The 27735-nt window shown below is 35.0% G+C and overlaps 1 long non-coding RNA gene across 3 annotated transcripts in view; it reads left to right on the forward strand.

Moving 5' to 3' along the window:
* The first annotated feature begins 674 nt into the window (after positions 1–674).
* The window catches only part of LOC140700029 (uncharacterized), a 35384-nt gene continuing 8323 nt past the window's right edge, over positions 675–27735 (forward strand). The window contains exons 1-7 of one of the 3 annotated variants that reach the window (XR_012078238.1): positions 675–821; positions 4581–4700; positions 7147–7267; positions 11250–11320; positions 17723–17995; positions 26231–26289; positions 27012–27045. This is a non-coding gene — a long non-coding RNA (uncharacterized lncRNA). Of the gene's footprint in view, positions 822–4580; positions 4701–7146; positions 7268–11249; positions 11321–17722; positions 17996–18559; positions 18755–26230; positions 26290–27011; positions 27046–27735 lie in introns of those variants that run through there. The other 2 variants (XR_012078235.1, XR_012078236.1) reach the window with 2 other exon arrangements.

Raw genomic sequence — 27735 nt, forward strand, 5'->3', positions numbered from 1 at the left:
GGAAGCATTATGGTACATTTATCATTTATACTGCATGTGAGGTTAGGACCTCTAGCTTTCTTATGATGGTTCCACTTGAGTGGTATAGGAATAAATGTATCTCAGTGCTCCTTCGCCTTCACAGTTATGCATTGCAAGGTAACGGATTTTCCAGCGAGAAACACTTTTCATACAGGCAAAAACGAAATATGTGGGACATAACAACACTGTGCCTCTTATATAATATGTTTCCTTAAACTATGCATAGTGTGCAGGTGATCCTTTATATAACATATAAACAATCATTTCACATGCTTTCAGAGGTCCCCCTAGTCTCATTAATATTTGTAGAAACTCTCGAGTTGACGTCATGAAATACATCAGACTAAAGTCAGGGAGCATTCAGTATGATTGCTGGATTTGGGAATTATTATGAACTATTAGCAATGATTCAGAGACTGTAAATATGGTCAAAGGAGCCATAGGGAATAAGTAAGCATTTTTCCTTGAGAACTGCTGCAAGAAAACAATTTCCATTGTTTCCATCTTTGGTATGAGCTGCTGATTCCTTCTGGTTTCCCCAGGCAGTGCTTTCCACAGAAGCCCCAGGGGTCATGGGGAACCCTTGCATAGAATGCCTGCGTCAGGTTGCTAAGAGCACTTTCCACCTCACTATTCTGGGTCAGGTTGCTAAGAGCACTTTCCACCTCACTATTCCCCTAAGAAGGGGAGTCCCCACACCGTGGTTTATAAGGAAGTTTCTCCATACAAGGTTCATCCTCATTACATTTGCAGTCTCTTGGTGTATGTGTTATATCTTCCATTTGATTCATGGGAAATAGGTATGTAAATATCATTGTAAATACCATCCCTATTGTTGCTGTGGGAAATGAAAGGACTGATACTTCTTTAATTATTTGAAATATGTGCCTCGTTTAAAAGTATTAATGAGACTGGAAGAAAAGATATAAGCTGGGGGAAATGATCTTTCATCAGCACAATCTTCTAAAAACTACCAAAGAGATTTTTTTCAGTTATAATTATGGAGGGTGGAGGAGAAGGGAATCTCGAGGTTTTAAATATACCATAAAGACATTACTAGGACAATTCTAGGAAAGCATAGAAATCTGGTTCAGTTTTTACTGATCTTACTGACCATGCAGCAGAAACAGTTCCTTTATCTGACAAGCACAAATTTCCCTTTTTTTTTTGGTTTGTTTCACAATTGTAGACAAATGCCTGTATTACAGAGCATTGGCAGTATTTTTTGATATCTTTTGGCTGCACAATGCACATGGCCTTTTGTGCAAGAATCTTAAAATAAAATTTATTTTGTCTGTTTTAAAGAATTTTAACTCATTATCTCTTCAGCTTTCTCTCTTTTTTTTTTAATATGTAACGAGATCATTAAGAATGATATCTAGGAATATCATCTAAATGCCGTATACCATCCATAATGTCGATGCATTCACCACAGTTCTTCTGATAACATTTACAAGTTTCCTATTATTTCCTGCCAATAAACTTCTTGAGCCATCTGAAACTAAGAGACTGATTTCCAATAAATGTTTATTTGTAGCCATTTTCAATTTTTGTATATGCAGAATTTAAATGACATTGTTAGGTATGTAATCTTTGACAAAAATTCTACTTAATGAAGTTTATTCCCTTAAAAGGAATCCACTTCAGAGAGTGACTTCAGTGAAAAATCTGTGAAATTAATTGACAGAAATGTATTCAATTAACTGACAAATCTTTTATAATGTCAATCCATCGTTTTTGTACATCCATCTTTTGGTACCTTTGATATAAACTTACAGTTTAACAGGTACTTAAGAATCACCCATGTTTCTGAAAGTGAATTGGAATATATTAAAAACTATGGGCAACGTTGAGAAAAATACATAAGTACACCTCAGGGGTGGCTAACAGGTATTTGCTCTTAACCACTTATTAAATCATATTTCATGTTTTGTGCACTTTGGGACATGAGAGTTTTATTTCACAGTAATAGCTTCAAAATTATAAAGGATATTAAAGATGTATTTCTCTTCAAATTTGTCCAGGTCATCCTCATCATAACCTCCTAAAGTGACTGTATGCTATCTTGTCGAGGCACCCTAAGCCTGGCACAAAACCCTTCTTCTCACTGATTTTCATCAATGCACATCAAAAAAATAGTTTTTGAATATTTTTATACACCAGTACTGGAAACATGTGCAGAAAGTGATGATTAACACTGATATGGCTCTGTTCTAATAAGCTTACATTCTGGTATCTTTGAGACATTTGTACATCTTATGAAAATAGCCTCTAAAATTCTTTATTGATGATAGACTCAAACACTAATTTTGAGGAAACTGGCTAGTAAAGAATTATTTTCTACGTTATTTTCAGATCTTTTAAAATCTTTTCAGAAGTTTCATATGACAAACACCTGAATATAAATTATGTAGTCATAAAGATAATTTCTTTGCAACATTATTCTATTATTTTTTTAAGAAATTCTAAACATCTAAGTCTTTTCCCAATGCTATGATTTTTCCTTATTAATCCAAGTGCTAATGTGACTTCCACTACACAGTTTTTATTTAGGTTGGTCTGCCCATTGCCCTAGAGATGACCCACTGGGTTCTTGACACTACCCTCTTTTCTCATTCTGTACTGAAACTCATTTAGAAGGTCCTTGAGATGTGTCAAAGAAAAATTCCATTGAGCATATTAAACATGTAAGGAAGATTTTACTCAAGACACTGGCAGTGAGGGTCAAAATAACCCATCGCCACTGAAACAGAAACAAGAGAGTTTTTAAGTCTGGGGTTAGCTAGTAGAAAAGTATTCAAGGATATTACCTGGGAAGTTCCTTAATGAAATTCAGCCATTTATGTTTGTTAATTGTACTTATCCAAGTTAGGCTCCTAGCTTTCCATAGAGATCGGGAGACAGAGAAACTATCTTTCTTTGTGTCTTTTCTTTTCCTTTTTTTTAAAAAAAAAATATTGAGGTATATTTGGCATACAGTATTGTATTAGTTTCAGATGTACAACATAGTGGTTCGATATTTTTATAGATTAAACACCACACAACGTTATTATAAAACATTGACTATATTCCCTGTGGTGTACATTACATCCCTGTGACTTATTTTATAACAGTGTTTGTACTTCTTAATCCCCTTCACCTATTTTGCTCCTCCCCTCACTCCCTCACCTCCAGTAACCACTAGTTTGTTCTCTGCATCTGGTGAGTCTGTATCTGTTTTGTTATATTTGCTTGTTTGTTTTATTTTTCCACACAAGTATTCCACACATAAGTGAACATACAGTATTTGTTTTTCTTTGTCTGACCTATACCCTCCAGGCCCATTCATGTTGTTGCAAACGGCAAGATTTCATTATTTTTTATGGCTGAGTAATATTCCATTACACATACATACCACATCTTCTTTATCCATTTATCTGTTGATGGACACAGATGCTGTTTCCATATCTTGGTTATTATAAATAGTGCTGCTGTGAACATTGGGGTGCATGTATCTTTACAAATTTGTGTCTTCATTTATATAGATAAATACCCAGAGTGGAACTGCTGGATTGTATGATAGTTCTTACTTCTACTTTTTTGAGACACTATCCTTCTGAATGACTACATTTCAAAGGGATGGCTTCTAGATCTTTGAGAAAGATATTCCTGGGTTATAAAACTGGTCAGAGTCTGGGAGAAGGTTTGTATTTCAAAACAGCAGTAAAAGTATTTAAAATTGCAAGTTTTCTAAAGGAAATGCTCTACAAGAGGGAAGATCAAGGTCTACGGTCAGAAAGAAACTGTCTAAAGTGTAGTCAAGCTGAGGGGAACCTTAAGGCAAACTTGTCAGATTCCATCATGGATTATATCATAACTGTAGAAGTATCCTTCCACAATGTTAAACATTTCCTTCTCTGTCTGCTTTTAAGAGTCAGAGGAAGGTCAAATTAGGATTAAAATTTTTAAATAAAGAAAAAAAAATCAATGTTTCAAAAATGATACCATTTGATCCTATTTGGAATAATCTTCTCACAGATAATAATAATTATAAAGAAATTAGCTATTAACTCCTCAATAATTCTACCTTATGATTAAAACTGAATGTTATGTTCTTTTAACATTATAGCATGACATTTAACTGAAGGAAACCTACTATAACAAATTGCTTTTCTTCTTTTGAGAAAAAAATGATTATTCTCTAAAGGTATAGGAATTGGTAAGCCATTTTTCAAATCCTCATCTTCTAAGAGAAAGTCTAAGAGAAAGAAGTTTCAATCCAGCTACATAGGTCATCAGAATTAGAATGTCAATCAGAAGGCACTGCAAAGAGAGGAGATTGAAAATCCAGCGAAGGTGAAGAAAGGTATCTAATAAAAGAAACACAGGTTACTGAAAGGAAAATATGTGCATTTTGACAGAGCAGTCTATTCTCTTCAGGGAACTGAATTTGGAAAGTAAGAAATTAGTACTTATTATATACTAGGGAACTCAGAGGCCTACTTCATATCTCTAAGCTAACTAGGCCAGTACTGAATAATTAATATATATTGAACATTGGTTGATTTTCTTCTCACTAGAATAATACAAGGCTAGCTGAATTGGTAAAGACAAACGTTCATATGAAAGTGATTAGGGGGAAAACACCAGTTTCTATTCTGGAGATATGACACACAAAAGAGGTCACACATTTCTACAAGGTAAACATATATTGTTATAACCTTATAGGGTCAAGAGAATAATAACTTTATGTCTTTGCTACTGTGCCAAGTAAATCATTTTCTTAAATCTCACAACAAAACATCTTATTACAAATTCATAGATGAGATAATTGAGGTAAAGGAAAACTAACAAACTTACTAGTAGTCACAACACTGCTATATTTGTATTAGTTATTCAAAGTCGAAATGAACTTTGGCTGTGACACTGAATACATTGCTTCTTTGCATGTGTTCTGCATTGCAGAACATTTATCTTGAGGCAGAAACAAATCTGAATAGTGTTAACATTAGACACTGAAGCCTCTGACCTTTCTTTCATATTTTACAAACACTTCATCAAAAGTCTTTCTTGACTCTTATAGACAAAGCATATTCAAAATCCAAATTACTTTGCACTACCTTTTTGCTACTGTACTGTTCAGACCACCATCACCTCATCGTAGACTAGCATACTTGCTTCTCCCCTCGCCTCTAGGGCTGGTTACCTAATTTCTGAGTCCCAGTGCAAAATAAAGATATTTTTATAAAGGAGGGAGGAAGCTCCCTCAGTGTCCCCGGCTAAGCCAGCTCCCTGTCAACGATGCAGTCACATCAATGAACTCAGACGATACCAGAAGAATGGCGTAGCCAACACACAAATTTGTGAGAAATAATAGATTCTTATTGTTATATGTGATTCAATTTTGGGTGTGTGTTTTTATGTACCAATAGACAACACAGGGTTTCAATAGCTTTTTTTCCATAAGAAATTTTAAAAAAAATCCTTTCATAAAAGGAATTTCTTATCACATCTTTAGAATTTGTTTTCCTGTATTACATCTTTTTCTAACAAATTGCAATCATTTAAAAGAAAACTGGTGAGAGGAATTATAGAGTAGCTGAGTGTATGAAATCCTATGTGTTTTCTGTTTCATTTTATTTCTACAAGTCTGGAAAAAGTTTCACAGCAATTTTTGTAACTTAACCCAAGCTTCTCTCCTTCCTTTTGATGTCCCCAAGCTGAGTCTATTGAGAACTGAAATTTGAATTTAATTGTTTCATTGTCAGTGAGGATTGTCTCTGCATCAGGAGAAAAGGTTTGAGATACAAAATTCTCAGCCTATTTGAAAAATTGTTTTCTCAAAGGGTCTGTATCTCTTCTAAAGCAAACAATGTGATCAACATTTAAAAAGAAAAGTTAACAAGGTTTCTAAACAGAGTAAAAGTGATTTTACTGCAAACATATTTTTCCTCAATTTGAAAGAGAGTCAATTGGTGACTGTTACGATCAGCCCTAGACAGCATTCCTTTTTGTTCTTTAATTTCCATGATAATTGACAGGTATTAAAGGAAGCTTGATAAATCTTTTCTTTAAAACATTTCAAATGCTAAAAGAGGGAGTTATTTTGGGCAGACGGGTTATGGCATTTCTTTTAAACTGACTGGAAAACATGTTAGCTTTTCCTGGAGCATTTAATACTATTTATTTTATTTTAACTTAAAAATAGTTCCTCAATGTATTAGAAATATTTTTTACATTCATTATTAATGTTAATTTTTATTAGACATAATGCGCTTACATTTAGCAATAAATTTTCAATCTCTAGTTTACAAAGTGGTGTAACTATAAACAGGAAAGTGATAAATCTGTCAAAAAAATAACTTCAGTAAGATGTATATACTTACCTTAGATAAAAGAAATAATTTTAATTAAAGATATAGGTAACAGACATTTAAAGATTGTTTACTTCTATGAAGCAAACATTCTCTTACTTGCAAGATGGATGTTGTACTAAAAAGAGAGTAAGGCTGAGGTCAGGAAAATTGGGTTTCAGAAATGGCTTGGCTACCAACAAATTGTGTAACATGAATAAAGTTGCTTTATCTCTGTACAACAGTTTCCTAACTTATTTTATTTTTTGTTTGTTTTTTGTTTTTGTTTTGTTTTGGGGGGCTGGTTATTAGGTTTATTTATTTATTTTTTAATGGAAATACTGGGGATTGAAGCCAGGACCTCATGCATACTAAGCACGTGCTCTATCGCTAAGCTATACCCTCCCTCCCAGTTTCCTAATTTTTAAATGAAGGTGTATATAATGAGAGTTTCCTGGCGATCAGATTAGTTGAAAGTTTATTAGAAAGCTTTTAAAAATAAATTGAGAGGCAAGCGAGTTTTCCTCACATAGCTTCTTTTGAGACAGGGAGTTCTGGTAATAGTTCCTCACCTAAATGCAGTGAAACACAGGTGGCCGAAGCTATGGACACAAATGCCTTAGTAGGGACATATTTCTTCTGTACTAAAAGAGCATGAAACCACACATATTATCGTGCCAGAGGTGGCTGTTGAAACCTAAAGGAGCTCACAGTCCTTGCAGATGTAGGCAGATGAATTATAAGAAGATCAAGCCAGTAAGGGTGGTCATGCTTGTCTACTCCACTGTTTCAGTTGAAGAGAACCAACTGTGAGTCAACTGGAGCCTGGAGGATTCTGCAGAACGATCATGGCATTTTCAGGTTTTACTTCCTTCTCATCAGAGCCCTTACCCTACTTAAATCACGTATGACAGGTAAAACCCGCATTTAATGTAATTTGGGTTAAGTCTAAGGCACCTGTGCCATTCCAAGAACTGTTGGTCTGAGAGGAGAGATGGAGCCAGGGATAACTTTCAGTGTGTACATGGCACTTGGTCAAGGTTCTGTGAATAATTGGAGAGGCAGCAATCACTGCTTCAGGTGAACAGATGCAGGTGCTTGCCTTGACAATTGGACTTTTGTAGGTGTTGGCGCGCATCATCCCTGCTAATAATACATTGGCACCTTCTGACTAATCCTGGGCAGTATGATATGTCATAATGTGTTTTCTAATTTTCCACAGACTGAGGATTTTACACTTGGGTAACACAACCACCTGAGTGGGGGCATCTGCCAATACTGTGAATTCCAAATGTGGCCACTGACACAAGTGGTATAAAGCCTAGATCGGCTGAAATAAGGGCTGTAAATTATGCTCCAGAATCTCCCAGTAAGACTGACAAACACTGAAAACTGTAGTATTCTTCATTTTTTTTTTCTTAGAGTAGTTTAAAAATGGACATTTGTCATGCCCCAGTTCTCAGATAATGAAGTAAAAGTCCAGTGATGGCTGATGACACTTTGTTTTTCTTTTGAGTACAAAAAAGGAAGTTACAAAACATCAATTGTTCTTATATTATCAAATAATATGATGTATGCTAATGCATATTTATAAAATTCAAATATTGAGCAATGTTAGAATTATCTTAATCTGCCCTTGGACACTAATGTTAATTACGGAGGCATCAGGAACTTTGTCAAAGGGCTAATTAGTCCTATTCTATGGAGTCCTACTTCCAAGTGAGAAAGGCAGTTGATATTCATGTTTTAGTGGTGCCCCAGCTTATATATCCTTCCATTCAATACACAGGAAGCAAGAGTGTGGAATTACAGATATCTAGATTGTGTAATGCATTTGGACATAAGGTTAAATAATTGATGGCTTGAATCTGAATCTAAGTGAAATTATATGTCCCAAATGTGGAGAAAAATGCATCAAAATAAAATTTCAGCACTTCTTCACTTTTCAAAAATATCTAACAATACACTCTATATTCATGTATATAGCATTTATTTGTGATGTGTGTATTTTTATGACTAATGGTTACAGAGGACCAAGAAAAAGTGTAAATAGACATTTTCTTTGGGGATGGGATTACTAGTAACTTTTTTCTTTTTACAATAAGACTATTTAAAATAACTAATTGTTATTCTAAAACACCATGAAGGAGAACACAGAACATGGGCATGAAATGGGACACAGATTTATTCCCTTTGAATCTGACCTGTATCTTTAGTAGTAATTTATGACTGCAGGATTTATTTATTTTTCCCAAGTTTCTGTTTGTTTGCTTATTTTTAAGTCTGTGAATAGTTCTCTCTTGCTTACTCCCTTAAAATAAATAAAGGAAATGTGTCTTAAAGTTCTCAGGCCACTATACCCCTAGACCTAACTATTCTGTTTTCAAGTTTTTAACAGGACAGTCTCAGTCAGGTGAGGGCAGCAAAGCACTGAAAAAAGAAAAAGAGACTTCTCTGTCCCTTGGGCAGAGTAACTAGGGACTTTTTGAGGCAGGACAGGGCTTGACATGGGTCACCAGCTCAGAGCAGGGATTGGTGCAGGCGTGGATCATACCAGGGTTTTCATCTCATGAGGATTTTTGAATCTCAAGCAAAGTTTTAGGAAGAACAGAATGAGCAGCAACATGCAGATTGAGGGAAGCGTGAAAGTTACTGTTCACAGAGTTTTCAAGCATCAGAAAGCAAGGCCAGATAAGCAAGATAAGTTAAACAAGGCATTCAGACACTGAACTTAATTCCAAGAGCTGGCTTATTTTATTGATGATCCTTCAGAGTCAGTCAATTCTTGTAGATAGTTAAGTCCAGCTATATAGCACAGCCTTATGCAATCAAAGGAAAGGAAAACGAACACCAAATAGGACCCCGCTGTCCCAGCTCTCAACACACTGCCCCCTTAAAGCCACACAAGTTGCCTTGAGAGTTTCAAATTAATAAGAATTGCTTTCAGAACCTGGAAAATAGAGAAATGAGAGGCTCCTACCTATGATTCTAAATAGATCTATATCTATAAACATATTCTTTGTCTTTCCTCTTTGTTGGGGGAAAACAAAAGAAAAAAAAAACTAGAATGTTTGAGAGGCACTAATTTTTAGTCACAGTATGAGATACATAGCTTTCACAGAGAAATCAAATGGATTGCTGAAGTTATGATCTTAATTTAGAGAACCAATCTAGGGTTCTGTTCAGATGATTACTTTATATTTGTGGATATTAATTATTCTCAAACCCTAAAGAGAGGCGAAGAGGTAACATTCTTTTATGGGGAAATGTTTTAATCATTTTGAGGGCATATTTAAAAATTATCACACATGCACGGACACACATGCACGGACACACACGCACACAAATATTATTCAGTCATAGAAAAGACGGAAATCTTATCTTTTGTGAGAATATGGATGGACCTTGAGGGCACTATGCTAAGTGAAATAATTCAGACAAAGACAAATATTATATGATCTCACTTACATGTGGGATCTGAAAAAATGAATCCATTGAAAGAGAGAAATGATCGATGGTTGCCAGAGATGGGTGGTGGGTGGGGTGGTGAGGGGCTGTGGGAAATAGGTGGAGGTGGTCAAAAGGTACAAACTTCCAGTTAGAGAATTTAATTGTGAATATATAATAGACCACATGGTGACTATAGTTAACAATATTGTATTGTATACTGAATGTTGCTAAAAGATTAAAAAAAAATTTTACCACAAGAAAAATAAAGGCGTTGGATGTATTAACTAAACTAGTTTGGTAATTATTTCACAATATTATGTATATATCAAATCATTATGTTGTACATCTTAAACTTATACAATGTAACATCAATTATATCTTCATAAAGCTGGGGGACAAAAAAGAATAAGGATTCCTTTCTGGAAAAAAACGGTGATAAAATACTCCATACTTCTCTGGAAAGGATAACTTCTCAGAGTTCATCATAAAGAAAATAGAATATTAACAAGAGAGTTGAACTGCATATCTCATTGGTCTTTATTTTATAAATACAATTTTTTTCTAAATGCAGTCATTTACCAATGATGTCATAGTCAGTCATTCTCATCAGTTGAATATTTGGGGAATTTAGCTCAATGTCTCCTTCCCAAATTCCATTCAAAATTAAACCTCCCAAAAGTTATGCCATTTATATTCTATACTTTTACCCACACCATTTACTCTGCAGATTAAACTGGTATTCACCCTGGTATATTTTCACAATGGTTTCAGGACACAGTGCAAATTTTTAGCAGAACTTTCAAAGCCCTTCATGACCGATTTGGTCCTTGCCTTTCTCTTCAGCCACTCTGTAGAATTTGCCATTCTCTCTGCTTTCTGCCTCAGCTTTACTGACTTGTATTCAGCTCTGTGACAGCACATAACAGCATTTTAGTGCAGGGTTCTCACTCTCCTGGGAATGGTTTCCCTTCCTCTGACACAGTCACCTGCCACCCGGCTACCTCCTAATTATTATTTATGTCTAAACTCACATGTTATTTTCTTTCAACTCCCTCTATAAGCCTTTGTAGCCTAGGTCAGTTGCTTTTTCTCCCTGTTCTTTGAGTAACAATTGTATATCACTGCCATAATTCTGTCTCACTTATTAAATTACTTTTTCACATGCCTATCTCTCTTGATAGGTTGTGCATTCTTTACAGCTATGTGTTATTTTATTTACTAATATATTCCTGTTCACATTTAATCTGATTTCACAACATGAGTATACAACCAATTATCACATGTGTATATGAACATGTGTTCATATGTACAAAGAGAAATAAGTAAGAACAGCTTCTGCATATTGAGTCCCTTGTTATACATCATGTAACTCTGTAAGCTTTTTAATATACATCCTCTAGTCTTTTAGACAGACCATGAGTTCTCTCTTTGCATTTTTATTTACAGATTAGTAAGCTGAGATAGTGAGATGCTGGGAGCTTGATCCATGACACATGGACATTTGGGATATAACCCAGGTTTGTATCTAACTGCCTGGCATCAAAATCCAAGGATAGTGAACCAGTATAAGATATGTTTTTCATCAATAAACCAGTGACTCATTCAGATTACTGAGATCAGAAGGCACGCAATGATGAAACTCTGCCATTGCCATAGCTAACACTTCAGACACGTTTGCCTTGACTTTACATGCTTTGTTCTTGGTGCTTCAGTCAGGAATAAATATGAGTGTTAGAGACAGCTAGTTAATGGCTTAATAAAAGAAACAAAGTTTTGTACATTAATGACCAGACTTGGACAAGCAATGTTTTCCACAAAACTTTCAGGGACCCAGATGTCTTCTCTAGATTATTTTGTCTTGATTTATTTGGTTTTTATGTTCATTTTTCATGTTCTCTAGTCTCAAGTTCACTTCCCTTATTAAAGCTGCTCTAGGTCCAGTGGTGTGGAGCAAATTGTATGTTAGCTGTTATATTCTTGGAAGGTACAATGTCACTTCTTTACCGTGTTCATAATCCAGTGTAACAGGGAAATCTTATATTTTGAGAAAACTTGCGGTGGTCTCTGCCTCACATGGTTTTATATGTTTTTACCTCCAAGATTTTACCTATAATTAGTAATATTAATGGCCCCAAAGTGGCTTTTGGTGACTCATAATAGTTAACTCACATAATTTTTTTATGCATCAGCCCTTGAAAAATACTATAGCGTGTGGTGTTAGAATGAGGATGAGTAAAACATGCTCCCTTTGCTCAAAGAATTTCTAATTTTGCAAAACAAAAAGTTGAAAATTGGTAAATAAATCAAGCCATATATCAAATAAGTGATAGTGAAATAAGTGCTAAGTAGCATAACACAGGAAAACTGGATAGAATGTTTAACTTTTCCCACTCAGTCATGTTAGGTGATTCCTCATGATGAGTAAATCATTCTGTTTTCTATTCTCTCTTAGCCTATGCCTTTGGGAATGTTCTTCAACACAATAACCACACCCTGGTACACTATATACCTTGCTGAGCATGGTTTTACTTGCTGACTCCCATCATTGAGGGCAGACGGTACACACACTTAGTCTCACTATTCTGACATTTGTGTTCATCCATTAGCATGTGTCCCATTAGCTTTGCATCATAGAGCTGATCACAGAGCTCTATGAGGTTGTTTTTTCCTTCGTGTTCTCTTCCTTGATACTCACATCCACATCAATACAGACTCAATCTAAATTGCAGCACTTTAGATCTAGAAAGGATTATAAAATGTCATTTTTTTCCTCGGCTCCTTATTTTACAAATTAGGAAACAGAGACCCAGGGATTTATCCAGAAATCTAAATTAACTTTCATACTCCGAACGCAGTGTATTTTCACGTTCTCCGAAAGAGTCTATTTTCTGCCTTATCTGATCTATGAACTCAAAACCTGAATTTCCAAGTATATTTAGAAAAGCTACAAATGAAGAAAGTGTAATGCACATTACACTTATGCCTTTCTTCCATATTTGAAAGATAACTGAAATGATAATTTCAGTGCTTATAAAATTTTATTAAATGATAGATCTCTTTAAATAGAACTTATTCCTGATTAAAAAAAAGTGCTATTTTAGAATTTTGCAAAAAAAAGTTTGCTGGATATTCGTTTATTAGGATGGACATACTAAATTGGACAACTCTTTCAGCAGATTTTGGGTAGAGAAATAAGAGATAGCTGAAATTCTTATGTATGCTTAAGTTAGTTTTCTTTTCAACTTAATCTTTCAGTCCTGGGACCAACTATGATAATATCACCTCCAATGTCTGAGTCACTTATAGAAAACTAGATCTCAGAGAGAAAATAAATTTGGATTCATTTAACATAAAACTAAATGTTCTAAAGATATAATGATATAATTTTTATATCTATTTATTCAGCTATATTATTACTCACTATGCAAAAGTTGGCAACTGAGTATTAGCAAAGTGAGAAACTGAATATCAGCAAATTATATGTGTACATATATATATATAATTTTTCTGAAGGATTTAGTTTGAGAAAGGAGATAAAGTATTGGAATGGGGTTTAGGAATCCTTGAGTCTAGTACTTTCTGTAATTAACTAAATTGTCTTGGCCCACTAATGTCAACTCTATGGTTATCATTTTCCTTATTTGATAATTAACTGGCCTGAACAACTTTTCAGAGGTGCTTTGACCATTTATAACCATGATCTGTAAATGTCTACAAACTGTAATAAGGTAGATTCTAGAAGAGGAATGAATCCTGCCCCTGTCGTTTAAGGTCTCTTACTGCTGCAGATGAAAGAGGAAGAACTATCACACCTGGAGGCACACTGACCCCCCAGACATTGCTTCACAAGCTGGCAGCCATATTTCAGGGTTTGGTAATAAGTACTGGATGTCCAGAAGTTCAGTTTCATCAGCACACCTGCAGATAACAAGTCTCCTGGGAGTCTGATCTACTAATAAAACTCACACGAAATTGATGCATGAATCAAAGGGGTGACCTATTCATCTAGAGCAAACATATAACCAATAAATTAACAATCGTATTTAGTCTAATTGGCCTATCCAATTTTTTTCTATTGAGTTTACATGAAAAACCAAATTATTATCCAAGGCCGCTTGTTGAGTATGTAAGCAGAGCAATAAAATGTGGCAGGTTTAAAAAGGTATACAATTACAGAGTGGAGCAAAATAGCTTCATGAGTTTGTACTTCGCAAAATATCTGGCCCACAAACTTTGTTGTCAGCTATGTGGGGAGATGAGAAGCCTGTGCCAGAATATAAATTGAAATCTCAGCTAACCAAAGTAATATGGTCTAGTGGATTTAAATCATAACACAAGCTTTTGTTATTATGGTGATCCAGTGACATACTTTGCTGCCCAAACTTTAAATGGCACTAGAATAGGAGACCATCTCCCATGAAGCAAACGAGACACAATGATCATAATTTCCAATGTTATATCTGATTTTCCAGCTTTCCCTCTTCAAACCCTTTATCTGGTAACATGGTCTTTCATTAAATGAAGTGCTTGGAAATTATTAGTAACATTGTTTTTATTATTATAGTCATATTCCAGACATACTTTCCCAGAGCAACACCAAATTAATGTAACTTAATAAAGATATTTCCTAATTTCTTCACCCTCAGTAGCAGCTGCATTAGTGTCCTTCCATCCCCCCTTAGTACCTAAAGTTTCCACAAAGGCTTCCCCCAAAGCCAACTGCCAGCCTCACCACAGCGTTTTACCTCAGTCTTGTGTGTCCACACCAGCTCTCTCTGCCCATGCACAATGAAGAGAGGTGCTGTGTGGAAGGGCTGGAAATTAATACTCTTTGGGAACTGGCTTCAACTAATGACAGACAGGAGTTGGGGGAAATTTTCATCCCATCCCTTGTTTTGATGTCATGGGTCTGTGTTTTAAATCATTTCCCAGAATTCTTCACAAGGACTGAGCTCTGTTTGCTCACAGTGCTATCCTGTTTACCAATTTTGTTAGCTCCTTCCCTTCCTGTTTCATTTCCCTGTGCTCCCATCAGTGTTCATGAATTTCTTCCCAAATAGTCCATCTGCAGTTTATCGTTAGTCTCGCTCTTCCTCTGGGAGAACCAATATTAGAAAACATGAAACCCACTTAACTCACAAATAACCCACTGAGTTATTTCTATCAGTGAATAATTTAAGACATTTTTCTTTTTCTTTTTTCTAACTTAAAAAAACAGGAATCTTCATAATGTTGTCTATGTGCTGGCTTTAAAATCTTGTTCAGGTATAGCACATAAAGTATGAAATGACAGTTCCACATAGGATTTAGATAATCATGTTTTAGATACTCAAAGGGTAAGATCACTAGAAGCAGATGACGGTAAAACAGAGACTTTACAGACAAATTGGGACTTGAGCAAGGTTTGAGCATACAAATATTTATACATACACAGTCATTTGGGAGCTGACAGACAGTTTTGATTGCAGTAAGTAGTTTGAGGAGTTTGAAGATTTGAAAAGTGAAGAAAGTACATTGCAAGAGCTATAAACAACAGACCTAGGAATAAAGCAATCTGTAAACAACACAGTACTAGGGATAGATGTTTCAATAAAGAAATTACATGTTTTAAACAATTCTGCAGTCTAGGCAGATAATTCTAATAGCAGCATATAGCATAGGCATGACTGTGAGTAAGAAGAGAAGCTGGGTAAGACTTTATTTATTGTCAAAACTATCGAATGGAAACATTTTTTCAAGTTACCCAGTACCGAGGCATGTCACATCTGGAGTTCAGGTACCTTTTAGGAGGCACTGATTGTGTTGGGAAAAACAGATCAGACAGACTGGGAAGTTAAGCAAAGATTACCTTCAAGCAAAAAGACATTAAGTAGGTACTAAACAGATCCAACTGCATGGGCATTACCCATCATCACTTCTGAACAGAATACCCATAAGCCCTGAAAGTTGTTCTCATCCAGGTTAAAGGCAAAAAATAAGGAATCAGCCATGAAGGTGGTTTTGACATGTCAGGATTAAATTAGAAAAACAGACCATAATTCCAGAAGACCAGCTGTGTGAGAAAGGTAACCACCCAGGAACTCAGGCACAGGAAAGCAGACTTGCAGTAGAAGCAGGGAGATAAACGCACAACGAGACATACATGTTCACTTTAACCAGAAGAAAAGTTGAGAGCAATAGCAGAAATTTAGAAATGTAGTCCAAGATAGAGGTCAGGGATGAAAATATAATTAAATTTTATATACATGTCATTTTAAGTGAAATACATATATGTGGTTAATTGCAATATTTTATTCACTCAACAGACTTATAAAGCAGTCTGTCCCCTCCAGGGAGAGTATTATAGTTTAAAGGTGAGACAGATATAAAAAATACATCATTATACCATTTTGATAGTACTTAGCAAAGAGTTAGTAGAAGAAATGTATGTGTTGAGTGATTTAAAGCTCATGCAAGAGACAAACTGTCTGGGTTTAATTCTTAGCTTTGCCAGTAGGGAAAGTTGTTACAAGTCTCTAAGCCTCTAATACTTATTTGATAACTATGGCTATTAATAGTACATGTCTAATGGGGTTTGGGGGATTTAAATAAAACAATCTATGCAAAGTTCTTAGCACAAAGCCTAATATGTATCCCCACCAGCCAGAGACCACAAGGAATCACCTATAGTGAAAGAAAGTTGGGTGTATTAGCTTACTACAGCAGGGAGAAGGGTACCATGGGGAACCATGAGGCGTCTCAGTAGGAGGGTTTAGAAGAGGCTTGTTAGAGGGTTTTGGTTTAGCAAGGGTTTAAATAAGTGCGGAGTTGTTCTAGATTGTTTGCTCCCAGGGGTGAGGTCAATTTCATGGTTGAATGTCCTAAAAATTTTTATCTAGGGGGCAAGAGGAACTAAACACATAGTTTTAGGTAATGGGATTCATTTATGCCTGGGTTTAACATAGGTAACATAGGTAGCCCGATACATAGGAAAAGCATAGATAAAGAAGCAGCAGTGATACACGCTAGTCAAGAGAGAGGCATACATTTTCTGATTGTATTGTATCCTCCTCTTTGTGTTCAGACATGATTATTGAGTGGATTTGCTTTTGTCTTATTGCATCATTGCCACAGAGTGGCTCTACAAATTAATCTGGATTTCTTGTAAAAATTCTTTACCTTCAGTATTGTGGAAGGTGGGCTTCTAAAATCGTTGAAAGGATCCATGCTTCCTGCTATACATGCCCTTGGGTGATTCCCTTCCTTTGATGTGAGCTGGACCTTTAAATGAACATAATGAACTTGCCTCAAACGAATATAAATATGGCAGAAGTGATGGGTTATTGCTTTTGTCGACTGAAATAAACGCGCAGCCTAAAAGTTGAGAGTTATGTTTTATTTGCTGGGAGGATTTGAGCCGGATGGCTGCCTCTCAGATCGCTCTGAGGGACGGCTCTGAAGAGGTAGTGTAGGAACAAGGATATATAGGAGCTTTACAACAAAGACCAGGCAGTTGGAACAATAAAAGATTGCTTGTTATCTAAAGAAAACCAGGCATCTCAAGTTAAAGGATTTAGTGCTTTTCTATGTATGGGAGGAAGCAAACATTTGGGCTCATTGAATTCATTCCTTTGACAAACCCCTAGCTATCTAGGGCCAGTATCCTGTCCTTTCTTATTCTGAGTCCCCTCAGGGTGCACCATTGTGAGTGGCTGCAGAGGCTGGGCTGCAGGCTTGTCTTCGCTGGGGGGGTGGTGGGAGGGGGCGGGTGGCAGCCGCTGATGACTTAATGGCTTCAACATTCTTTGTTTACTGATATGGTTTGCAGTATTTTTCGTTCACACTTTCAATATTAGATTATACAGACTATGACTTTCATCTTGCTAGCACCCTTTCTCTTGTTGGCACTCTCTTGCCTTTCTTGGCTTGTTCTCTTTCAGGAAGCAAGCTATCCTGTTGGAGAGGCTCGCATGGCAAGGAACTGAGGACTGTCCCTTGCCAACAGCAGGTGAGGAATTGAAGCTCTCATTCCAAGAGCCCGCAAGGAAATGAATCTTTCCCACACCCACAAGAGTGAACTTGGAAGTGTACCCTTCCCCAGTGGACGCTGAGATAATTACATCTCTGACCAACATTTTGCGGCCTATGAGAGACTCTGAAACAGAAGACCCAGGTGATCTGCACCTGCATTCTTGACCCACAGCAACTGTGAGGTAATAAATATTGTTGTGTCACGCCACTGAGTTTTGGGGTAATTGATTCCTATATAGAAACGAATTAATTCAGCAGGCCTGGGTAGTTCAAATCTGGCATTTCCAAGAAAGGCCTGCCTTTAGGACTAGCACTTGGCCAACCCTGGAGACATGAACCCTGAGCCTTAGGAACAGTCTACTGATAAGACTGGTTTTGTATGCCTGAGGCAGTGAACTACCCAGTACCAATTTGGTCATACAGGTGATGCTAACAATGTGATTTAGGATGAATACCTGATTTTGCACTTGTGGATCTGGAGTATAGGTAGCTGAGGTCATTCATGCAGGCGCTACATGCCTTGGCTAATTTTAATCTATATTTTTCACCATATTTGTGAGAATAACAGCTTTTTTGAGTCCTGGGAGACCTTCTAGCAAACCATTGAGCCCGAAGGTGGTCTTGGGACCCTCAGTACAGTTGCAGAGCAAAGCCTAGCAGGCTTTTGCCAGATGTCCTCACTTTAAAAAAAATCCAAGTGTATGTAATAAATGAACAATAAATGTTAGCATAATTTTTTTTTGCAGGCCCAGGAGAAAACTGCCTTAAGATCCTGAAGCAGAACCTCCCTTTCCTGGCTATGACAGTCTCAGCTGATTTTCTTTCTCTCCTAACTTTACCATTTCCCTTTTATCAACAAAATATAAACACTGATTTTCAACACTGATACCTAATGTTCTTTTAGTTACTACTAATATTTTTATAATTAAAAAATATTTCAATACCTCTTCTATCATTTTAATCCTGTGAATAAAATTTATGACTGCAAAATAGATCATTAGAACTCGTTATTATTTCAGCTAGTACAGTGATCTTTTCACTCTCAAAATTATTCACTGCTTGCCCATTTTAAATTTAATTTTTTTAACTGATGAACATAATTCTAACTTTTGCATTGATGAATATGATGGTGTCACAGATTTGTTATAAAATCACTATTTTTTAATCTTTTATTTATAAAACAAAATGAACCAAAAATTAAAGCTTTGAGCTTGCCTTTATGAAATTAGATTTAATTACCGTTGTATGTACTTATGTAAATTGATAGATAGTTGCATTTTAAAGGGAATTCTGATATATTTCACCATCCCTACTCTATTCTTGAATAAGATTACCTTAAGACTGGGTTTTTCTAGTACTATCCTGGGCACTTCTAGTACTATCTTTAAAGATGTTAAAATCTTGTATCCTAAAAATAACAGATGTTACATGTGTTTTCTTTAGTGGGTTTTTAATTTTTTAAAAATCTCTTTAACATACTCTCTTTTACTGACTCCTTTGAAAGACCTATTTAATTTTCATGTGGTAACTATTAAAATGCATTCAGCATTACTGGCATAAATGAATCCCATTACCTAGTATCTAAATAGACTCATCGAATTTGAAAATATTAAAATGTAAAGAAATATACATTTTTTTTCACTGAAAAGAGACTTACAGGAATAAGTTACTGTTAAAATATTTTTGAAACTTATTTTATGGTAAGAAAGGAACTAAACAGATTATTTTCTTTTGTAAATGATGTTAATTTGGTTTTCTTTTGTTTGGTCTTTGGTTTAAATATTTTATTCCAAAAATTTTAACTTTATTTCATATTTTCTGTCTTTCTGTCTCTCTCTTTCTGTGTCTTTCTCTCTTACTCTCTTTCTGATTTTTGAAAATTTCTTTGCAATTTATAAAACTCTATCAATTTTATTTTCTGAAAAATTCCAGCTTCGTTGTTCGATGCATATTGCAAATAACATGGACATTATTATATGTGATATTATAATACTTAAAATAATTATGAAAGAATTAGTAAAATTTATTGGATATTATAGAAAATGATAAACATGACAGTATAATTAAATGAGAAAAATGCACCTCTCTGAAATGTATGATATTAATATATATTCCTATTTTAGCTAAAGTAGAAAAAATGTATAGTGTAGCATAGTGTATCTAACTAATAATGGATGGTAAAAAAAAGCTCCCAGCAAAGGTAAAATGTATCCTCATGGTAAGCTAAATAAACAACATTTCAGAAAAAGAACACATATGTGTATATACACATGTAAGTGTATAAATAAATACATAGACAACAAATATACATATAAATACATATTTTTAAAGATTAGAGATATGTCAAAAGGAATATCAAAATCATTGGGTCTTTTATATGGGATTTAGAGGTCACACAATGTTTTTATTAGGTCAGCTGCCTCTTCACCTAATTCCCTAGCACCCTGAGTAGTAAATCTAGGTCTAGGCAGAAAGCTCTGATGGTCAGTAAGCTCCTTTGTTTCTGTCACTACATGTTATATCACTGCTGAACACAGAGCAAACAATCTACTAATTTCATAGAAGTAATTATATACTTGCCAAAACCAGATTAGCCAGAAACTAATATGACAGCAAGATTCAATTCCATATGGATTATTTATTAACCTTGTTCAAGATTTTATGGTCATGGACAGGACCTTGTATTTACTGGAAGAGACAGTGTATTCACCACAGTGACTAAAGTGCTCAGGTGTGGGCTATAAGATATAAAATCCACAGGTGACCTGGGATCCTCAGAGATTCAGGGGAGTGTGGAACTTAAAATATGTTAGATACAAATGAAATATATATTCCTCTTGACAGCTCCTATAATTGAAGTTTGGAATCTTCAATATATAATGTAGCTATTTTTTTCTCTTAAATTTAAGTATGCTAGTTTTTTAAAATATATTAAATGTATTTGTTAATAAGCTTTACTTATTAACAGACATGTGAAACAGCCTTTAATAATTCTTTTCTATCTTTGAGAGATATGCACTCTAATATCTTTAAAGAGAAGTTAAACTTTAAATAATTTATTTTATAACATATTTATTTTTTAGCTGCCATGGAAACTGCCTGAAGATTTTCTAAGTAAACTATGTATCACACAGCCTGTGTATCTGACTTTCAGCCCATCTCCATTGGCCCCTTACCACATTAAAAAACAAACAAACAAACAAACAAGAAGTCTTATTAAAGTAATTAATACCAAAGATCCTTATACAAATAGACATTATAAAAAATGAAATATCTGTAGAAGCTGGATCTATTTCCACTATTTTATACAGAGACAAATGTTGTACAAACTAAGTAACTGTTGTAAGCACAAGGATATTTGCATATCTGGTCTTATAAAATGTTAGAAATAATCAAAGAGGTACGGTCTTGAGATCATCCGTCAAAGAATCAGTCTTGATGTGAGGAAGGAAAAAAAAAAGTTTTGGTAACATTTTTAAAGGCCTTAATCTAACTCTCCTTTTTCATGTTCCTAAACTGAAAATAAATTCAAGCATGTATTGATTATTTCCTTATGAGAACTTCAGTTTATTATTTTAAGATACATGTAACCATTTTATAATAAGGTTGAATTATTTTCCAAAATTATATTTATTTATCATTAACAAACTGTATAATTTAATGAGGACAAGAAAGCAAGATTGGTATGATTACCTAAACTGTATAATTCATAAATCATTTTCTTCAACATTGTATGGGTGATAAAATAGCATATATATACAGTGTGTGTGTTTACATGTATACAACTTTTTAGATATTGTATTGCTAATATCTTTGTGTCTAAAATATTATTTGAGTTACATAAGTGTGTTTCACAAATATAATCCATCCTCCCCAAGAAATATCTCTTTGAAATATCTTTTTATATCACCATCTGAATAAAATATGATTTTTTTATTTTAAACCTGATACTTTTTGTACCAGATCCCACCAAAGATCCCAATTACACTTCTGCAAATCAAAGTTTCCTGAAATGCAATGATGATTTTTTCATGTGTATATCTCTTAATCCAGTACGATAATTATTAATCTTCATGCATATCATAAGTATTTTAATTATGTAAATTCATATTGATAAATAAGGCAATTAAATAAAATTCACCGGTGATATTTTATTAAGCTTTGATAATGGAAAGTCTAGAACAATTTTGCTTATGCCAGGAACTGTTTCTGGTGCCCTAAGGTAGAGAAATAAACAGGGCAAAGTATCCTCTATGTTGATGTTTAGAGTATGACTTAATTCATGGCTTACCTAGTTGATTTAAGATATTTGAGATTTGTCTTGTTTTATGATATTATTAGTGTTGGTTTACTGTACTCAGGAAAACAGAAGCCACTCTGTGTAATCCAAGAATGGATGTGTTATTATAGGAATTCAGGGCTTACACAATTATTGAAAGACTGGGAAAGGAAAAAGTCATAGAAATGCTCACTAAAGCTCAGGAAAAAACAGGGAAGATTTCACGCTGAAACTCCGAAGAACTCACGAGGATGCATCTGTGAGCCTCATGTCCATCCACACATCTGGCAGCAACTGCCTGCAGAGAATTCTAACTTTTCTGTTCCACTGAACCCCCTGGCAAGGCTGCCATTTAAAATGGTAAACTGAGAATTCAATGGAAAAATGGATTGGGGCAAACACAAGTTTTGGCATCCCAGGAATAATGCAGAGGAGGTTTTTAAAAGTGATGGCAGTGATGTCTGCGGGGAGCCACTCATGACCTGAGGACTGCCGAGCACGGAACGGGACAGAAAATCCCAAAGTGCTGGCGTCAGCTCTGAGATTGATCTAGCAAAGACAATCTCTGTCCAGCCACCCCTTTGAAGAAGAATGCACCAGGTGTTCTAAAGCTCTAGGAACATCCAGAGCTATTAAGTCACTGATGACCTTAGAACAGAGAGATACAATCTGCATACAAGTTAGTGATCTCAGTTTACTTGAATAATTATCTTAGTTAGTGATCTTGATATGCGGGAACATTAACTTTAGTGTATGAGTACTATAAACAATGTTAATCTATAGAACAATATACGAGATAATGAGCCCTAAAACAATACCTATGCCTACGTGCAGGAATGCACAAGATAACTAGTTGAAATTGTATAAATTAACTGCTGAAAATAAACTCAATGTCCATTCTTGGCTTAGCGTCTTGCGGGCTTAGAGTGAGACCCTCTCAACCCCATCTTTTAGTCTTGTCTTTCTTTTCTCAGTCCTGCAGCACAGGTTTCTGGACCTGATCGATTGTCGGCTGGCTCCGACAGATGTCAAGTTAACAACAGACAGTTAGGGCACCTAATTCACCCGTGCTCCACCATGGGATTGGTATTTTTCTCTTACAGAAGTAGAAGCAGAGATCCAAAGACATTATATACTTGCCTACCTCCACCAGATATTAAGTAACAGAGCTGGATTTGAACCCAGCTCTGCCTGACTGTCATAGCTCTGCCTTGTTTCAGCCACTGAGTATATACTTTAATGCAGGTGCCATGCCTAAACTGTAGCATAAAAAAATAATTTAAAAATCTTCAACAATTTTTTTCACTTCCATTTTGAAAATACAGAAAATTGGTGTAGAACTCATAAAATTACTTAATCACAGTACATTTAAAATTGTGTGTGTGTTTTCTAATGGTGGGCAATTGAAAGTGAAGGGTGCTTGAAACTTCAGGTAATTCAAGTTCGTGCTGAACAAAGGAATGTTGTTGCTAGAAAAGATGAATTCAACCCTGTATAATTTAAAACTGAATACGTCCAGCCAGTGCACATTAACATCTGAGGGCCGAACTTGAGGAGCCATACAATGTGGTATTTACAATTAAAATAGTGATGAAGGCAATTGACCTTTAATAATTATATGTAACATACTCTAGCTTATTAACTGAAATAATGTACCGCAGATGAATGTAAAAAATGGACGTAAAATTCTTAGAGCCCCTGAAACTGTCTTTAAACTTTTAAATCACACACTGAAAAGGAATCTGGCTGAATCACTAACTTTATTCTGTCTTCAAGGTGTACACCCACTTTGTATGCAGAGAACCTTTTCAGAAGGAAGTTGTTCAAGAGGTAGTCAGTATGTAAATTCACTAATTAGATTATTGTAAACACCAATAACACATCATGTTGTTGCTTCCTTAAGAAGACAGAATAATCTCCACAATGTATTCACTATAATGTAAACCAGATATTTGCCTGACTGCAGAATAGAATTACTGTTACAACAATGAGTAATAACATAAATCCTGATGGTATAAGAGTTTTGCATAGCCACTTAACTTACTACATGAGTCATGATCTCAGGGATGTCCAAAACTTTTCCAAACACATGAGAGCTACTGGTTGTGTGGAGAAACTGGAGATTTCAGCTGAACAAATAGTTATTTAACATGCCAGTTTGGGCTGAAATATCTTCAACAACATTTTTAAAAGAGCAGTTTTTAAATAGCTTTTTTGCATGTAAAACCACTACAGGAGACATTTACACACCTAAGATCTGAATCACACATTTTAAAATCTGCAAAATATTATTACTGAGATAAAAAATTATGTTACTAAGAAAGGAAGATCATAATATTGAGTATTATTACTGGGGGTTTGGGGGATAATTCACATAAACTCTCTGAACCTCAGATTTCTTACTTCTGTGATAAGGAGGTTGGGATGATTTCTAAGGGCCATAAAATTCTATTTTCCTCTGATAAATATTACCATTTTCACAATTCTTGCCATGCTATCAAGCCAACGTTGCCATTGCATGTGAATATCATATGCATGAAAATCATAGTTTTCCTCTCTCAGAACAAAATTTCCTTTCAGATTTACTCTCATAAGTTGTTGTCAACTGCACTTATCTTGGGATTTCTGCTGAAATCACCACACACCGATTTTTCCTTTCTCTTTAACAATACCTCAGAACTTTAGAATCTTAGGATACTAGTCGTGTGCACGGATTTAAGGGATCATTCAGGCTGGTGTTTCTTTTCAGAAGCACTATTGGCATTTGATGGGGATAACTCTTTAAGTGCCTTGTAACCTCCTCTGCGTGGTGCCTTTAGTATCCCTCAAGCCCTGGTCCTAGACTCCAATAGTAGCTACAGCCCTCGCTCCACAGGTCACTGTGATAAAATCTAGCCCTATATTTCCACTTGCACTGTGCCATAGTTGGGTAATAAAATAAGCCTATTAACTGTCACAGGAGAATATGATGTCACAGGAGCTTAACTTTTTCTATCCAAGTGAAAAACAAGTGTGAGCAGATTCTAGAAACTAAAATAAGGACACCTTTTTTTTTTTTAAATCACAACTGAGAATCTCTTTCAAATATAAGAATGTTTCTTTGTAGCTATAGCTTAATATTTCATTTTTTTCTTCCTAAAATTATTATTGGAATAAAATACTTTGCCCTCTTGGATATTTTTCAAAAGTAGAAATTGCTTTGCTTTCTTTTTCCTCACCTGTTTCTCTTATACTGACTCTCCTGGATTGGAAATTTATAATTGCTGTAAATAGCACTTTGTTGAAAAGTCCCTTGATATTCCATGGAAACTGGAGATTATTCTATTTTCTGCGGTGTCTCTATCTCCAGTTTTGAGGTTATTTGTTCTTGCTTTTGTCCACTTTGCCAGCTTCTTTGATACATTCTATTGGAAGGCTTTTTAAACTATTTTTTCTTGCATTAGTCTTTTTCTTAATTACTTTTATTCCAAAGTACACCTTGAATTTCTACATAGAGTATAAAGTATAAAGCTTGACTCGTTTTTGTGTTATTCTTATTCTTGAAATACATAGATTCTTAAGCTATAAAATAATACTCTATCCACGCAAGCTTGTCTAATTGGAGTGATAGACCAATATATAACAAAAAACACTTCTTCTGGAACTGCTCTTTGTTTCCTTTCGCCAAACAAACAGGATTTTATTAGTTTGCATATGACTATGATTTGGAGTAATAGTTGTAGAAATTATTGTCATGCTTGTATCTTACCTTTTTGGTCTGCTTTTTCCCCAACATGAGGACACCACCAGAAAGATCTCCCTGACTAGAGTGTCGGCAGTAGTCCCGAAGGCTGTGTGGGTGTACAACCCCAGGCAAATCTGAAGTATTCAGGCTCTCCTGCCACTGTCAGCAGCTGGGCACTTTCAATGAATCTCTGGCCAAAAAAAAAAAAAAAGTTTATGAAAGCATCTAATTAGGTGTAAGACAAGTGCTGATTTGTTTTAAAATGTCTCAAAGGAGAATTTAGTGGGTATTATTAGACTCCCCCTGAGTTCTCTAGTGTCAAGTATTCAGAGTGAGTTATATCAACTGTTTGAGTTTATTTGTTACATGATTTCTGTACTCGTACCACCCACATTTGCTTTCCTATTTTTTCAGGGAATTGATTTGGCTAAGTTTTAGAAATAAGAAGGATTGCCATTTGAGACTTTGTGAAGGTAAGTTTCTCAGAATTTGGGGGAGGGGGGAGAGAGAGAGAGGGAGCTTCAGACAGGTCTTTTTAAAAGATGGTAACAAACCATTCTGGTATGAGGTATTGACTATGAAGTATGGACCAGTATATTTCCTGTTATGTGCACTTACCACTCAGCTCCCCTTTTGAGTATATATCTATCTCTTTTGTCAAATAGCTTTAACTTCTTTACTCATGTCATGTTGATGAAAAATATTTTGAAGGGATCTGGTTCCTTTGTTTTCTTTTGTAAGGTTCAAATATTGCCAAATATGAATAAATGGCATAGAATTTTTTAAAGTAGAGAAAAAATTCATTACAATATAGCAGATTACTGGGACTAGGCACTGTAGCAAATGGAGAGTTGTGTAAGACAGTATTTGCCTTCAAGCATCATCATCTATTGAGATAAAAGGGATTAAAAAATATCAACAAAACATACTACTAATGCTATGGGCATTCAAAGGACGGAGATTCACAAATATTGAAAATCAGAAAATACATGAGTAGAATGCTGAATTTTAGTGATCTTGATAATGATTAAGAATATTAATAATTATTAAACAAATATGCAGTAATGTATACAGTACATTAGGCCATGTGGTATAGTAGTGGACAAAAAAGAGATGTTTTCTATTGTGATCAGAATAGAATCCAACATGTTTCAAGATAAATTAATTTTATGTTTTTTGTTTGTTTTTTGTTTAGTTGTGGTGACAGAATGCCAGCATCCAGTTATGAGGTATATTTCTCTATTTTGCATTGTTTTGGAATCAGTATACCATTGGGGAATCAGGCAAAGAAATACAAACATAACTCAGATAGTTAGAACTGATGACCTCAGACCAACCAACCTCATCAGCAGGCTGTGTTTCTTTGGAAAAAGTATTTGGTCTCTCCAGGTATCACTTTTCCCATGTAGGAATCTATATAGTATACAGTAAAGATCTAATGAAATAACTTACATAAAACATTTAGTATTGTCCTACGCATTATACGTGGTTAATGTTTACTGATTTTTGCTACTATAAAACAATTGATATTACTATCAACTATGTCTGTTCAGCTGAGATGATCTACTTCTTTCTTCATTGGTCTGGAATGATTTATTTATGATGTTTTCTAAGGACAGATGTTTGTATGGAATGATCTTTAAAGACATTATTTTCTCAATTTTACTAGGATAATAGAAATATATGTATCATAAATAATAGTACCATTATGAACTTAGGTTTTTTCAATTTCTGTAAACTGAATAAAGATACATATATATCAAGTAAATATACTCTGGTTATTTTTGTACAGAATGACAGTACATTGACTCAAACTTGCTTATGTTTACATTCTATCTTTATGAATATTTGAGTTGACTCAATCTGTGAATGGAAAGGCTAGATCCTCAATTCTATGGAACTTCATTCATATAGTCTCA

The sequence above is a fragment of the Vicugna pacos genome, chromosome 2 (assembly GCF_048564905.1).
Source record: "Vicugna pacos chromosome 2, VicPac4, whole genome shotgun sequence".
NCBI classification, from domain to species: domain Eukaryota; kingdom Metazoa; phylum Chordata; class Mammalia; order Artiodactyla; family Camelidae; genus Vicugna; species Vicugna pacos.